Source organism: Zootoca vivipara, chromosome 13, assembly GCF_965207765.1.
Source record: "Zootoca vivipara chromosome 13, rZooViv2.hap1.1, whole genome shotgun sequence".
Taxonomy (NCBI): domain Eukaryota; kingdom Metazoa; phylum Chordata; class Lepidosauria; order Squamata; family Lacertidae; genus Zootoca; species Zootoca vivipara.
The window spans coordinates 27193002-27208873 of NC_142596.1; positions in this window are offsets into that span (position 1 = coordinate 27193002).

Sequence of the window (15872 nt, forward strand, 5' to 3'; positions counted from 1 at the left end):
ATTGGTGTTTGTTATATGCAGCATAGGGTTGGGAAGAAAAGAGGGGGGCAGGAGAGAGGATGGGGCGGTAAAGTTTATTTTTTATTTAGTGTATGCATGGAGTTTATGTGTCAGCTCTCACTTGGGTACGTTCTCTTTCTATTCCAGTGTTACGTTTCCTTTGTGGTGAGAGAGTTTGGGGCGGCCTAGGGTGTGGTTGATTGTCTTTGGTTGGCTGCAGTTGGATTTGTTTGTGTGTATGTGAGGGAGTTAAGTTAACCATATTGCATTGTGTGATGTCGGTGGCTTCATGTTGTTGTCTTGTTGGCTGTGTATGTGATAATCTGTGTCAGTTTCAGTTTATTGGTTAGCTTTTCTAGTAAGGCTGTTTCCCATACTACTTGATACCAGTGTTCCATGTTTATGTCCCTCCAGTGTCTGGCTATGATGTTTCTGGCTGCTGAGAGTAAGTGGATTATGAGCTCTTTATAGTGTGTGTTGGCTTTGTTATCTTCGAAGATGTTCAGTAGGGCCAGTTCTGGGGTGACTTCTAGTACCTGCTTAGTTATTTTGCTTATTTATTGTATGATTGCTGTCCAGAAGAGTTGGTTTGGGGCATTCCCACCAGATGTGGAGGTATGTGCCTATGGAGGTGCAGCCTCTCCAGCATTTTGGTGAGGTTCCTGGACATATCAGCACCAGTTTCCGTGGTGTTAGGTACCAAGTGAATTCTTTTCTTTTTGCCGATATGTATTTAAAGGGAGGTACTGATGCTTGTTTGTAAACCTTTTCAGGTTTGCCAGAAAAGATGTACTGTATATAAAGACCTTACATAAAAATCTAAAACCATTTTTGCCTAGAGATGTCGGTGTACAGGTGTGCATTCACAGTCATTTGTGCTGGAGCTGGTGGCACATGAAACATGGGATTTCTTTGGCTGTTGAAACCTGATTAATCATAGGTGGCATTGTGACTACATTTCCTCTTTCCCAGAGATGGCTATAGATCAGCAGTAGCATCTATACTTTCCATGCAATGCTCCAGATTTGGTCTCAGGGTAGGACTGGAAATGTCTCCTGCCTGAAATCCTGGAGAGTTGTTTTCACATTTCGAAAACAGCATTGTTGAAGGCTTGCTCTGTTTGTCTCCATGTGGCTTGGGCACCATCTGCTGGGCAAGGAAAGGGAGTGAGGAAGCTGATGCCCAAATGACTTCAGTTTCCAGTTGGCAGCACTTCCTGGACATGATAAACATAAAGGTCTGTACAGTGCTGTTGCATCTCCTTAACTTAGCCAGAAGTTCCTGGCTCTGCTTAAATACCTTCAGCAAAGGAGAGCCCACACTTCCTGAGGTACACAGCTTGTATCATTAGGGACTGTCTCCTCATGTTTTCCCAAAATCAGCTTCCCTGCAATTTCCACCTTTTAGTCCTGCCTCTTGGACAAAAGAAAAGTATGCATGACCGAGTCTCCACCCCAATGTTGTTTAAAGCAATTAAAATATTGGTCCTAAAGTCTGCTTAGTCATTTCCATTTGACTTTTGTCAAAAATTGTGGCAGTGTGTCCTAAATTATGTAGAAGATGTTTGTGTGTAGCTTTGATTTGATGCCTTCTGATTTTGACAAGTACTAAACCAATGTACCCCATTTTCTTCTCCAAGCTATTCATCCTTCTGGATTTTGTGCCTCCCCCTCTATTACCCGTGTTTATCCGAAAATAAGACACCGTCTTATATTTATTTTTCCTCAAAAAAAAAAACCAAAACAAACCACACTATGGCTTATTTTCAGGGGATGTCTTATTTTTTTCCTCCTGCCATGGCCGGCATTGCTGCTGCGCCTATCACTATGTCTTATTTTCGGGGTATGGCTTATATTCCTTGAATGCTTAAAAATCCTACTATGGTTTATTTTATGACTACATCTTAAAATAGGGGAAACAGGGTATCAGTAGTCTATTACTGTACTATTAATTTATTTATATCCCACCTTTTCCCCAGATCAGGACTCAAGAAGGCTTACACAAATTAAAACAATATAGATAAAATACTGAAGGCTAAAACCATATAAAAGATAATAATTAAAAAGTAATTAAACTATTATAGAATTAAACAATATACAAACATATCTATTACAAACAGTAAAACAGCACAGTGCTATTTAAATGCCCTTTCCTTAAAAAAAACATTCAGGCTGCAAAAGCCTATTGCAATAAAAAGAGTCTTCAACAATTGGCAGAAGGGTCTATTCTACCACAAGTTCTCACCAGCTAATCTCTCTTTGTGGTTGCCACAAAATCCCTTTCCCCCATATCTTCTGGCAAGTACAGAGGGCTTTGGAGGAAGAGGTTCTGTTACCCCCCCCCCATGGCCTGTACTAGGGCTGGGCGATACCTGGTTTTCAACATCACAATATGTCGCCAGCTAAATATAATATATCTGTGGTGGCGGAGGGTCTTGCTGGGCCAGTGGGGGGCAAACCATACCTCCCTGCAGCAAGAGAGGGTGCACCACGCTTCCCTGCAGCAGCAGAGGGCCTTGCCGAGCCTCCCTGTAGTGGCAGAAGGTCCTGCCTTACGTCCCTGCAGTGGTGGAGGGTGCGCTGCGCTTCCCCGTGGCAGCAGAGGGCCTTGACAAGGCTCCCTGTGGTGGTGGAGGGCCATAAAATGTAAGGAAGGAGTAGATTTAATTAAAATATTAAATGTAAACAAAATCTGCCCTTATTCACTTATGGGGTACACAAGAGCCCTTATAGAGTCCATCGGTAGGAGATAATAACAGAGGCCAACCAGAGAATACTGAGAAGCAAAGAAGCTAGTAAGCCTGATCTTTATGGAACTGTTGCAACAGGGTGCTCCCCTCACACGCAGGAGAAAGGAGGAGGACCCAGAACAAAGGTGTGCCTACCCTTATACAGTGGTACCTCTACTTACGAATTTAATGCGTTCCAAACGCACATTCGTAAGTAGAAAAAATTTGTAAGTCGAATCCCATAGGAATGCATTGGGAGAAAAAATTCGTAAGTCGAAGCAACCCTATCTCAAAATTTGTAAGTAGAAAAAACCCTATCTAAACCGCATCCAAGATGGCGGACGGAGCTCCATTCGTAAGTAGAAATATTCGTAAGTAGAGTTATTCGTAAGTAGAGGTACCACTGGTAAGGGACCCAGGTGGCGCTGTGGTTAAACTACTGAGCCTAGGGCTTGCTGATCAGAAGGTCGGCGGTTCGAATCCCTGTGACAGGGTGAGCTCCCGTTGCTTGGTCCCAGCTCCTGCCAACCTAGCAGTTCGAAAGCACGTCAAAATGCAAGTAGATAAATAGGAACCGCTACAGCGGGAAGGTAAACGGTGTTTCCATGTGCTGCTCTGGTTTGCCAGAAGCGGCTTTGTCATGCTGGCCACATGACCTGGAAGCTATACGCCGGCTCCCTCGGCCAATAATGCGAGATGAGCGTGCAACCCCAGAGTCGGTCACGACTGGACCTAATGGTCAGGGGTCCCTTTACCTTTACCTTTTAGAGGTACCACTGTATAGACATTTTGAAATTCCCTGCCCTGGAGCAGGGACACCCCTCCATACATCATACATACATCACATACATCATATATACATCATACATACACCACAGAAGGGGTGTAGCCCAAGACCACCCCCCAGATACATCATACCTACATCACAACAGAAATTTGAATCAAAATAAAAAAATCCCTTCCAGTAACACCTTAGAGACCAACTAAGTTTGTCATTGGTGTTGTTTTTCCTGTCTGCCAGGTTATCTGATAATGCCTTATCTAATTGCCTTTCCCGGTAGTCTGGCCATTTCTTTGAGATGGTAATTACAGTGGTCCCTCGACGTACGAATTTAATCCGTTCCGAATGCACACTCGTAGGTCGAAAAGTTTGTAAGTCGAAAAAAGTGGTTTCCCATAGGAATGCATTGGAAACGGAAAAATTCGTAAGTCGAGAAAACCCCATCTAAACCGCAACCGTTTTCCTTTCGGATGTAAAAAAAACCGTAAGCGTGCAGCCTTTTTTTTCCATTCGTAACTCGAAATTTCGTAAGTCAAGTACAGTACTTCGTAAGTCGAGGGACCCATTCCTGAGACAATGGGAAGGTTCTCTTACCCCCTCCCTTCTTGCAGAGAAGCATTTGGTCAGTTTGGGAGTCAAAATGTTTTCAGGACTGTCTTGCTGTACTGTTTTCAGTCATTGGTTTATATATTTATGTACGTGTTTGCCTTGTACATTTATGAACATTTATTATATATCAAAGACCTTAAAATTCTTATAACACAACCAACCTCTCAGGATTCCCCCCCTTCACACATATTGTGAGGGGCAAGGGGTACCGCGAAGCCCCTCCCCTCCTGAGTTCCAGCCCAGCCCAGAGCACGACTGAGAGCAGGGAAAGCTCCAGCTCCAGTGGGGAAACAGGAAGTGGGGTCCAAGGCTCTGGCAGGGTAGAAGAGCCAGCGTCCCAGGTGGGACAGGAAGGAGGAAAGAGGGGGGGCAGACCCATCCCCCCAACTCCGGAACTTCGCAGAAAGCGTCGGGGGAAGAGGATGGGGCTCCCCAAGTTGTTATGCTGGCGCAAGACGCGCCAAAAGCCATTCGGAGGTTCTGATGAAAGCTGAAAAGATGTGTCTCTGTAAATAGCTCTACCTTTAGCACTGTAAATACGCAGCACCAATAAAAAGATAAAATGCAGAGCGGTGGAGAGTCGTTACTCTGAAGTAGTCCCATCCGACCACTGTGACAGCAACCTCCGAATCTTTTTTGGGCTACTTTGGAGTTGCCGGGATGAGCGCGCCAGAAGCGGAGACATGGCGGCAGATCGCGGAGAAAGCCCAGCAGGACCTGCAGGAACTGGCGTTGCAGGCACAGGGGGAATTAAAGGCGGCGAAGCAAGAAACGGAGAAAATTAAAGAGGACAGGCACAACCTTGCTGAACAGGTGAGAGCACTTCAGGAGAAAGAGCAGCAGTTAAGGGCGGTAGCCGTGGACCTCCAAAACAAGTTGGATGCAGAGAGAAACAAGGGAGGAGGGGGAGCCCAACTCCAAGTGCTGCCAGGAAGGAGAGCAGGGACCCTAGTAAGCAAGTTCAATGGAGACCCGAGGGAATATCATGGCTTTGAGACTGAGATCGTGTATGCTCTTGAGCTGCACCATGATGAGTTCCCTGATGATGGGCACAGGGTAGCGTTTATTGTGGAACACCTTACCGGGGCAGCCAGGGAGTGGCTCAGACCGTTAATCGCGACAAAAAATCCTTGCATGAAGAATGTCAAACTATTTTTAGAGGCTTTAAAAACTATGTATGCGTCCGATAGCCATATGGACCAGACCAAAGAGGAACTGCATAATTTAAGACAAAGAACAATGACAGTTCGCGAATATTGGTCAAGATTCACCATGCTGGTGCACAGACTGGGGTGGGAACTGCACTCGCCTCCGATGGAAGCGGCGTTCTACCTGGGGTTGAATGAGGATGTGAAAGATGAGCTCTCGAGAGGTCCAAAGCCCAGTAATATGGATCAGCTGAGCAAAGCGGCTCTGGCGGTGGGGGTGAGACAGGAATCCCGGTGGAACGACAAGCAAGCAACGCGCGCAAAGCGGGCTTGGTTCCCACGGTCGCAGGAGAAGCCACTCCCCCAACAACCATCTCACGCCATGCCAGGGGCCAGCCAAGACCAGGAACCCATGCAAATTGATAGCACGCGCGCGCGGGGGCTTTTCAAACCCCAGCGGCGCCAAGACGCAAGGAGGGAAGAGGCGGGAATTGCTTTCTCTGCAACTCCCCTCAGCATCTCGTCAGAGACTGCCCACTTCGCAGGGAATGGCAAGGAAAGGCGGGAACGGTTGTGCCCTCCCCCACTGACGCAGCACCACAGCAGGGAAACGAGACAGCCTGGCTGCAGGAGACAAGGGGCAGCAGCCAGGCGCAGTCAGCACACAACAGCCCCAACCCACCCGCCCGCACAGCGAGGAGCAGCACCAGCCCACCCCCCCCCAGAGCAGGGGTGGTTCTAGAAGTGACGCTAACGCTCCCTAATGGGTATCCCCTGACGGTCCTCGCGTTAATCGATTCGGGGGCGTCGGCCAACTTCTTTTCGAGAAACTTTGCAGAAGCGCACCAGATCCAACTTCTGCAGCTGGATTTTCCCCTGCACGTCTCCACCATTGACGGCAGGGAGTTGCTGGGAGGGGCCATCACCCACCAGACCCCCCCCCATGAGAATGACGGTGGGGCGACACTCAGAGACACTGGCATTCAACGTCACCACCATCTCAGACCCCCCCATCGTCTTGGGCATGAGCTGGCTGGCGCGCCATGACCCCTCCATCAGTTGGCACCAGAGATGCATCACGTTTGGATCGGACTTTTGTCTGGAACATTGCATGCAGCACCAACCAGGGGAGGGGCCTCCAATAGCCACGGTGGCCACCATGCACGTCAAGGGGGGTGAGGCGATACCCAAGCAGTACTGGGACCTGCAGGAGGTCTTCAGTGAAGCGGAATCCGACCACCTACCCCCCCACAGGTCCTTTGACTGTCAGATCAACCTGGTGCCAGGGGCCACGCTACCCCCAGCCAAGCTGTACTCCATGTCAGATCAGGAACTGGAGGATCTGCGTGCGTTCATAGACAAGAACCTCAAGCGGGGGTTCATCAGAGAAAGCAAGGCAGCAGGGGGCAGCCCGGTCTTCTGGGTGGACAAGAAAGACACGCAACAGCGCCGTCTGGTGGTGGATTTCAGGCGCCTGAACAACATGACAGAACCAGTGGCTTTCCCGATGCCCAGAGTGGACGATCTGCTGACAGCGGCATGCAGGGGCAAGATCTTCACCAAGCTCGACCTGAGGGGGGCGTACAACTTGATCAGGATCTGGGAAGGCGATGAGTGGAAGACCATGATGTTCACGCCTCTCGGCTCTTTTGAATATCTGGTGATGCCCTTCGGTTTGCAAGGGGGCTCAGCATGCTTCCAGGCCTTCATGCACCACGTCCTGGGGTCCCTCCTCTTCAAGAAATGCCTGGTCTTCTTGGATGACATCCTTATTTACTCCAATGACCCAGAGCAGCATGTGAAGGATGTCAGAGAGGTGTTGCAGCGCCTGAAGGAGCACCACCTGTATGTGAAGCTGGAGAAGTGTAAGTTTCACACCAAAGAGGTGGACTTCCTGGGCTACAAACTGTCAGACAAGGGGCTAGCGATGGACAAGGACAAGGTGCAGGCCATCCTGGACTGGCACAGCCCCAGGACGCGCAAGGATGCCCAACGCCTACTAGGCTTCGCCAACTTCTACAGGAAGTTCATCAAGAACTTCTCTCGTGTTACGGCTCCCATCACGGACTGCCTGAGAGGCAAGCAGAAGTTCAGGTGGACACAGGAAGCGCAAGCAGCGTTCGAAAGCCTCAAGAGGGTGTTCGCTTCCGACCAGAACCTGTTCCACGTGGTGCAGGATGCGCCCCTACGCGTTGAGACCGATGCTTCAGACAGAGCTTTGGGAGCGATCCTGTTGCAACTGGATGCCAACAGAGAGTGGAGACCCTGTGCCTTTTTCTCCAGAAAGCTGACACAGCCAGAACGCAACTACACGGTGTTTGATAAGGAACTCCTCGCGATCCACGCTGCGTTTAAACACTGGAGACATTTCTTGGTGGGCGCCAAGCACCCCATTCAGGTGTGCACGGACCACAAGAACCTGGAGTTCTGGAGAACGGCCAGGGTGCTCAACCAGCGGCAGATACGGTGGGCAGAGTTCTTCTCGCACTTCAACTTCTCCATCCACTCCATACCGGGGGAGCAGAACGTCAGGGCGGATGCCCTATCCCGCAAGCCAGAGTACATGGAGGAGGAGTTGCCACCAGCACCCCGACACATTTTCCCCCCATCAGCATGGTCCTGCGGAGCAGCAGTGGTGAGCGAGGCAGAACTCACAGCACTGACGGCAGCCGATGAGTTTGCCACCCGCATCTTCAGAGAGCTGCGAGGGGGGAGGGAACAGGCAAGAGACTTTGAGGAAAGGAGGGGGTTGCTTTTTTACAGGGGAGCCCTGTACCTGCCCACCAACCAGCTCCGAGGTAAGGTCCTCAAGCAGATGCACGACAACCCGACGGCGGGTCATTTTGGAAGGGACAAAACCACTCACCTAGTCATGAGACACTTCTGGTGGCCAGGGGTGCGGGAGGATGTTCGAGACTATGTACGGGGCTGTGACACCTGCCAGCGGGCAAAGGTAGTCAGAGCAGCACCAGCAGGGTTGCTGGAGCCATTAGCCACCCCGCACAGGCCGTGGGAAGTAGTGTCAATGGACTTCATCACAGACCTGCCGTCGTCCAGGGGCAAGACCGCAGTGTTGGTGGTGGTGGACCTTATGTCCAAAATGTGCAATTTTATACCGTGTGCCAGGGCGGTCTCTGCAGAAGAGACCGCCAAACTGTTTGTTGACCACGTATTCAGACTGCATGGATTACCTTTAAGAGTTATTTCGGATAGAGGCCGCCAATTTGTTTCCAGGTTCTGGAGGCGGCTCATGAACCTCCTGCAGGTGGAGGTCAGCTTGTCGACGGCTCGGCACCCGCAGACCAATGGACAGGCGGAGAGGGTCAACGCCATTCTGCAGCAGTACCTGAGATGTTACGTCAGCCAGAGGCAAACGGACTGGGTGGATCGCCTGCCACTGACAGAATTTGCCTACAACAATGCGGTGCACGTCTCCACAGGGGTGTCGCCCTTTAAGGCCAACTACGGGCACGACCTCAGATCTTTCCCGGAGAGGGAGGGGGAGGAGGAGGAGGAGGGCCCGCAGGCAGAGGATTGGGCAGAGGAGCTGGAGACGGTGCACCAGCAGCTCAGAGAACACTTGGAGAGGGCCAAGGAAGCGTACAAGAAGGGGGCAGATCGCCACAGGCGACCGGGGGAGGTCATCAGGGTGGGGGACAAGGTTTGGCTGTCCTCGGAGGGCCTTCCCACCAGAGGGAGGTGCAAGAAGCTGGCACCCAGAAGGTTGGGCCCCTTCAAGGTCACGCAGCAGGTAAACCCGGTGGCATACAGGCTGGCACTGCCAGAGGACATGAGGGTGCACCCAGTGTTTCATAGATCGCTGCTGTCTCCGTACAGGGAAAGTAGCAGGTTCCGAGACAGCGCACAGACCCCCGAGGGAGGGGGGGAGAGAGGAGGCAGGGAGCCACTCAATGAAGCAACGGCCATCCTTGATTCACGAAGGGGGGTGGGGGGCCTGGAGTACCTAATGGCATGGGAGGACGCCCCGCCATCCCAAAATGAATGGGTCCCAGCCACCCAGATACAGGAGGAATTCTTAGTGGAAGAATTCCACGCCCTCTTCCCACACAGGCCCAAGCCCTGGCACATGGAAAGGGAGGGGGAGGAGGAGGAAGCACAGGAGGGGGAAAGCAGTTCACCATGGAGATGGGAAGCAGAGTTTGAGGACACGGAGGAGGAGATGTGGGTATCTCCGAGGTCCACTCAGTCAGGAGAAGAGGTGGACTGGCAGCAGATTTTCACCCCCACCAGCTCGGAGGCCACGGACTTTTTGGGCTTTCCCTCTTCCCAGGAGGAAGGAGGGGGCCAAGGGAACTGGGGGGAGGTGTTCACACCAACCGGCTCGGACAGCACGGAGTTTATAGGCTTTCAGTCACCACCGACACCCGTGCAGCCGCCCGGGAGGGAGGAAGGGGGGCCTGGGAGGGGGATGGATGTGAGGGGCAAGGGGTATCGCGAAGCCCCTCCCCTCCTGAGTTCCAGCCCAGCCCAGAGCACGACTGAGAGCAGGGAAAGCTCCAGCTCCAGTGGGGAAACAGGAAGTGGGGTCCAAGGCTCTGGCAGGGTAGAAGAGCCAGCGTCCCAGGTGGGACAGGAAGGAGGAAAGAGGGGGGGCAGACCCATCCCCCCAACTCCGGAACTTCACAGAAAGCGTCGGGGGAAGAGGATGGGGCTCCCCAAGTTGTTATGCTGGCGCAAGACGCGCCAAAAGCCATTCGGAGGTTCTGATGAAAGCTGAAAAGATGTGTCTCTGTAAATAGCTCTACCTTTAGCACTGTAAATACGCAGCACCAATAAAAAGATAAAATGCAGAGCGGTGGAGAGTCGTTACTCTGAAGTAGTCCCATCCGACCACTGTGACACATATCTTTTTCTTTTTTATTGAATTTATATCCCACCAGAGGTCATTGCCTTCATCCCTTATTAGTTTCAGTTTGTGGTTCAGTCCACATGCCCAATAAGAAAAAACTTCCAAACTGAGACATACTGTAGATTATTATTATTATTATTATTATTATCATTATCATTATCATTATTAATTGGTTTGGCTGTTCTATTAACTTAATCTTTTATTTGATTTGTATAGACACTGAACTATATCCTTGCTCTGGGATTGCATTTGCTTTCCTGGCTGCCTGGTTAACCTGATCTAACTGTCCCAAGCCATGACCATATTAGCTGAGGCAGTTTGACATCTGGGAACAATGCAGATTCAGGTCTGTTTGAAAGGTTTATTCTTATACTGTACTGCCAGTCAGCAAGATTCAGCAGTCCACTCCTGTCCTTTCATTTCTGTCTGAATCTTGCCTGACACTCAGGGCATTTGCATTGCTCTTCTCTTTTGCAGTGGCTCACTCATGTTCAAGACAGTGAAAATAAAACAAGTTAGTTTTCTGGTCACTTCCTGAGTTTTGCTTTTGTAAGACATCATCTTAAATAACTGTATATCATCTGTCTGTCTGTCTGTCTATCTATCTATCTATCTATCTATCTATCTATCTATCTATCTATTTTTGGCTGCTGTATATTAGCCATGATTCTAAATCTACTGAGTTAATGCCCCTGCCAAAATGGAATGTTGTTGTTAGGTAAAATTTACCAAAGCAAAAGAAAAGGCACATATTCCTTTAAATCCTAGTAGCTCAAAATATAACCTTATTAATAGACAAGAGATCAATAGCTGTTTATTTTCCAGATTTGAAGGAAGAGGAAATAAATGCTTGTAACTAGTAGATCATGGGGACGGTATTAAAAACTGTGCATTCAATGGTATAATTGGTCCTCATGGGTCTATGGAGCAGCATATAATCCTTGGAAGATGGAAAGAAAGAATGAGAGTCTGCAGGCTGTCTCGAGCAGGTCGGGCGCCCTGGCGCTGAGGTGCGGAGATCGCTCCGGCACCCCCGCCCTCGCAGCACGCATTATATATCAAATTCTTGTCTATTACAAACTTCCTTCTAATACGTTTTCATTTTTATTCCACTGTTCCTAAGGGATTGCACTTCTCTTAATGAAAACAAAGAAGGAAGCTCATGATTACTGATAACGCCTAGGTTGCAGGTTCGATCCCTGTATGGGACAGCTGCATATTCCTGCACTGGAGCAGGCTGGACTGGATTATCCTCAGGGTCCTTTCCAACTCTACAATTCTATGATGGGTGGCAACATTAATGCCAAGTTGAAACATCTGGTTCAGGCTTGCATGAAATGCCAACAAATGGCACCTTTTGTTCAGACAGAAGGTTGTGCTTGTGACAAAATGGGACCACTGGATATAGTAGGCACTGTTTGAAGCAGCTGCATCATCAGGTCCTCTCCAAAACGACTTAGCCGCATCCTATAGAACTGCCATCTTAAATCTTAGTGTTTTCATGTTTGCGCTTTGGTCCTCCAGGCTCCAAATGCACATATCCAGGAATGCAGATAATGAAGAAAATGAGGATGGGCTTGCTTGACCTTGGGAGTACATAAAGCCCAAGTTCCTTTGCAGTGAATGATGGATGCAGTCTTAGAAAAAGGCACTTCTTTCTTGACCATATCAAGTTCTGGTAATACTTCAGCCCCCTCAAACGGTCTGCATCAAGTTATTTATAACCATGTTTTTATTGGAAAATTGCCATATACTGAGTAAAAACACTCAAGGCATCAAGGTATTGATTTTTTAGATGACATCAATATAAACAGCGCTGAATCTTCCCAGGTTGTGTGTGAGGAAGTGTGAAACGTTTTACGTGTAGCAGCAAATACACAGTTCCATTAAGTGTTTTGCTTACCAAGAAAGTGGGAATGAGAGTTAGGAATACCAAAAGGAAGACTGCAGCATTTATTTACTTGGTTAACCCAAAGAACCAACCATTCAGGTATACCTGAAGGAGCGTCTCCACCCCCATCGTTCTGCCCGGACACTGAGGTCCAGCTCCGAGGGCCTTCTGGCAGTTCCCTCACTACGAGAAGCCAAGTTACAGGGAACCAGGCAGAGGGCCTTCTCGGTAGTGGCACCCACCCTGTGGAATGCCCTCCCACTAGAGGTCAAAGAGAACAACAACTACCAGACCTTTAGAAGGCATCTCAAGGCAGCCCTGTTTAGGGAAGCTTTTAATGTTTGATGGATTTCTGTATTTTAGAATTTCTGTTTTGTTGGAAGCCGCCCAGAGTGGCTGGGGGAACCCGGCCAGATGGGCGGGGTATAAATAATAAATTATTATTATTTATTATTATTACTCTTTTCAAGTCACACTCAAAACATGCCATCTTATTCTGAGATTCACGGGTGTCTTTCTTGTTGCTAATTGGTTGCTGGGTGGGTGGGGGGAGAGAAAACAAAGTGCTGCTAACAGAACTGAAATGTTGACTTTTTACTGTAAGGGGTCAGTGTGATGTAGTGGTTAGAGTGTCAGACTAGCACCTGGGAGAGCAGAGTTCAAATCCCTCACTGAGTGACCCTGGGCCAGTCACTCACTCTCAGCCTAACCCAACAACATAGGGTTGTTGTGAAGTTAAGATGTAGAGAACTATGTCTGCCACTTTGAGCTCCTTGGAGGAAACGTTGTATATAAATGTTGTAATAACCGTGGCATTTTTAAAAAGCCAGATTGGTAAAAGGCAGCTTTTTCTTCACAGAATTTGAACAGTAGTCAAGGAAGTTTGAGACAGCATCTTGGAGCATTTCCCCAGCTCTTTCTGACAGATTTCAAGTTTGGTGACAAAATTCAGTTGCTTAGCATAACTGCCAAGACTCCCGTTTTAAACCGTTTCCCGCTGGCAGCCCGGATTGGAAAAAAATCCTGTAAATCCCCCGGATTTCCTACCTGCCAGGGAGGCTCCATTTTGGGTCCTGGCGTCGCCCGATTTCCGGTGCCGCGCCGCTGCTGATCCCGCATTTTTCAGTGGGAGACTTGGCAGCTATGTGCTTAGTGTTCTGATAAGGATGTCACCTAGGCATCAATGAAATCTGTTTAACTGATTGATATTTTGCCTTTTAAACCTATCAGTTGATCCAAAGTAAATCACTATATCATAAAAAGTCATGGTAGCCCACTACCCCCCACACTATCAAATTGCCCGCCTTGTTGATCTGATAAAGCAATGCAACAGGTAAAAGCATGAATGTGCATTTAGTGTGCATGGAGCCATGCTGTGCGTGAGCTGCTGGGAAGGCATCCATTCCAACTGGGTCTTCGAAATCAGACACTGGAAGATTCGAGCAGAGTTCAAAGCAAGGAATGCCAGGAGTAGTTTAGCTGAAATGCAAATTAAATCCAGTGCTTGTCAAATGCTGTGATGTTGCCACACAGTGGATGGAAGAGAGGGCCAGCCTTGGTGCTATGACTAGCCTCAAGCTACGACTGAATTTGCTTACTCGACCACTGAGGGACTCTCTTGCCTCATACAGAACAAAAATGTTTCGCAGGGCTTCTAGGAGATCCAGCTCTACAAACACACACCACTATAGAAAACAGAGTATACTTGACACAAATAAAAGATGAGTGCTCTTGCGTAATAAGGCATCAGTTTCCATTCTGCCCCATGTCTTTCGCATGAAGTGCTGTTTCCATTCCACTGCAGTTTAGCTTCCAATGAAAACGCGCTGCCGGCTGTGGCAAAATTCTGTGTAATTAATTACAATTATGTCATTCCACATCATTTAAATGTAAGTGGAATGCAGTGCAAATGGGTGTAGTTGGTACCATTTGTGAACTGAAAACAACAGTGAATACAGTACTGATGGTATTGACTGGATTGATTTCCGTTCCAGACATGAGATGAAAAAATAGACATTGTTAATTTCTGTTCGTTTCTGCTGAAATTCTCCAAGAATCCTATTCTTCAGATGTGTGGGCTTGTGCTTGTCCCAGGAACAAAACTGATGTTCCTGTGTGTGCATGTACATGGCTAGCCAATGATCACGAGCACTAGAATCAAGAGAAAAGCCCTTTTGGCAGGAAATCTTGAATCTTATCAGTGATATAATTAGATCTAATATAGCTTCAGACCCAAAGTAAATGCTCCTTAGTAGCCTAAAAGGTATTGTTTGGAAGACAGATTTAAGAACTCGCTTTCACATTATTAATTTCAGCAAAGTTGGTGATAGCAATCAGATATGATGTAACAATACATGAAAATCTGGAATATAGTTTTTTTTTACAAACTTAAAAGTACACTGCTGTCAGAGGAGGATGAGCTGATGATAGATGTATCAAAAGATGGTGGAATTTGAAATTTCTAGATAAGATCCAGCTGTACACTTTAACTCAATGTGACCTGAAGTGATAACTGGGTGATAGTTTCTGTATTATTTAAAGTGTGAAATTATTATAGGCAGAACTTTCTGATTATATGTATGTAAGCCAAGGGGTCCCAAAACTGTGATCCACAAACTTTATTTAGGTGAACTATAGCATGTCTGCATTAAATATTCATATTGATTTTAATTGCATTAAAATTCAGGGCCTAATGCCATGTTCTAACATGACTCTCTCTCTCTCTATATATATATATACTGTATAAGAGATCACTTTGAGCACTTAAGAAGTAGGTGAAGAGGAAGATTAGGCTGACAGCTCCAAATTCCTCTATTCAATGTATAAGTGATCCCACAGGTCTAAAACGAATTTACAAAACAACAGATCAGATACTCAGGACTGAATTCAAATAGGGAGAGTGCACCAGCCGGAAGATAATTCAGTCCCCAATTGGATGGTTTAGGAAATAAGTCTGACTAGGCTTGGAACAACTTGGAGGCTGTCCAGTTCAGCTCTGATGTCCAGTACCAGTTCAGGAAAACCAAATATCTGTTCCTCCCTGTTCACTCTTATGGGAATTAAAACTAAAAACAACGGCTATTACTCCCCCCCCTTGACGGAATTTGATGAAATTTACACACAGGCGTTTGGGGCTCGGTCTGGAGCCGTCGCTTCTCCGAATCACAGCAGGCCTGTCTGGTTAACTTTCACTCACCCGCTTTTGAAGGTTTGTGGCCTTATGGCAAAAACGTAGGGAGGCTTTGCTATAGCTGTCCCATCTTTAACTGGCACTGAATCCTCGAGATGCCCGTCTTTCCCTGGAGCTTTCCTGCAGGGGAGGAAGTCCTCTCCCTCCCTCCCTCCCCCCCCCTTTTGGGTTGTTCTCCCTTGAAGGTTGCCTCCCCCACACCCCCACCCGTTCCTCTGAACACATGCCTGCCTTTTCTACCCCGCCCCCTCCTTTGTACCGGGACCCGTAGAGGGTCGAGGCCAAAGGCAGCAAGAGGCCTCTCGGCAGTGCCCTGGAGAAGCGCTCTCCCTCGCAGACAGGCTACCGGCCGGGCCCCTCAGCTGGGGCAGAAAAAAAAGCCCGGGACTTTCCCGGTCTGCAGTCTTCTCGGGGGTGGGGTCCTGCTGCTGCACCGGAGCGCTTGTAGACACCGCCGTCGTCGCTGCTGCTGCTGCTGCAATAATAACTGCGGGGTGCTGCGCGCCCTGGTCACCCGCAGCAGCAGCAACTGCAAACGCAGCGCCGGCGGTGAGCGCGAGGAGGAGTCGTCCAAGAGCGACCCTCCCAGGCGGTGCCCTATTGGTCGGCGCAGAAGCCCGTCACACGCGTTGCGGCGCTCGGATTGGCCCTTGCC